Source organism: Loxodonta africana, chromosome 7, assembly GCF_030014295.1.
Source record: "Loxodonta africana isolate mLoxAfr1 chromosome 7, mLoxAfr1.hap2, whole genome shotgun sequence".
Classification (NCBI taxonomy): domain Eukaryota; kingdom Metazoa; phylum Chordata; class Mammalia; order Proboscidea; family Elephantidae; genus Loxodonta; species Loxodonta africana.
Window position 1 is genome coordinate 122,765,388 of NC_087348.1, and position 1,412 is coordinate 122,766,799.

The 1,412-nt window shown below is 37.7% G+C and overlaps 1 non-coding gene across 1 annotated transcript; it reads left to right on the forward strand.

Annotated features, from left to right (window-relative positions):
• Positions 1-936: 936 nt before the first annotated feature.
• On the forward strand, positions 937-1,007 carry TRNAE-CUC (transfer RNA glutamic acid (anticodon CUC)). Its single transcript has one exon. It is a non-coding gene; the product is annotated as a tRNA-Glu (tRNA).
• Positions 1,008-1,412: the final 405 nt, after the last annotated feature.

Below are 1,412 nucleotides of genomic sequence, written 5' to 3' on the forward strand. Positions count from 1 at the left end.
TTTGAGTTACAATGGGTATATTCCCACTGAATGTTCAATACAAGCTTTACATATATTTGTCTCATTATACATTTAAAATTTATTAGTTTTGATGAGAAGGTCCCTGGGTGGCACAAATGGTTTGTACTTGACTGCACACAGTGGTGCCATGGAAGAAAGGCCTGGCAATCAGCTTCTGTAAAGATTACAGCCAAGGAAACCCTATGGAGGAACTCTACTCTTTTTGGAATAGACTTGATGGCAACAGGGAGTATGGATGAGAAATAGAGTATATAAACTTGTAAACCCAATCAAAGAGAATGAGAAGTCAATGTGGAACAGTGAAGTATGCAAGGAAACATTAGAAGAAAGTCTCAAGAATTTCATAAGCAAGCCCGACAGAGTAAACTAGTGACCTAATGGAAAAATGTATCTACTGTAATCTTGTATTTGTGGTAATAATCCAGTTCTATCAATAACAATTTTCAGAAACACAGCTTCTATTACCTAAACGTCCCAAAAGTTCAGAAAAATCAACAGGATTTTTGGTTACTGGGTTTTAGGGTGATTTGCGGATAATTTCCCTAATTCCAAGAAACTCCAATAGTCTCTTAAATTTACTGAGTGAAAATTACTGATCTAAATGCAAATTCCAGTCTTGTTTAGTAATTACAAAATTCCCTCTGACATAAGCAAGAATGCCTTCCTGGAAAATTGGTTTCCCCACATACGCAACTTATCTTTTCATCGACTGAATGAATAGGTGTCAAACCATCAAGTAGCTTTAAGTGTTAGTTAAACGGTGATTAATGTTTTAATCATAGTTGCAGAAAATTTTGGAGACATGTTGTCTAATAGCAATAATTTCATAATTCGTTAAATTCACAATTAGTTACATGTATTTTTTTATTTAACATAGATAATCATTGTAGCTCCTTGGAATCATTGTAGCACGAGGCACTGGTGGCTCAGTGGTAGAGTTCTCACCTCTCATGTGGGAGACCTGGGTTTGATTCCCAGCCGGTGCACCTCACGTACAGCTACCTCCTCTCTGTCGGTGGAGGCTTGCATGTTTCTATAACGCTGAACAGGTTTCGCTGAAGCATACAGACTTAGGGAGACTAGGAAGAAAATCCTATCAATCTACTTCAGAAAATCAGCCAGTGAAAACTCTATGAATCACAAGAATCCTAGCCACTACGAATCATGGGCAGCATTTCCTTCCATTGTATTTGGGGTCATCATGAGTTGGGGCCGACTTGACAGCAGATAACAACCAACAACAATCATTACAGCATTGATATTGTTAACGCCATTTGAAATTACTGAATTGCATTTTAGAAGTGCCTTGCCATGCCTCACCTTATTAGAACATTTCGACAACCCTGAAAATCTTATGGGTGAATCATCTGATTTCTAATCCAGGTCTCTTT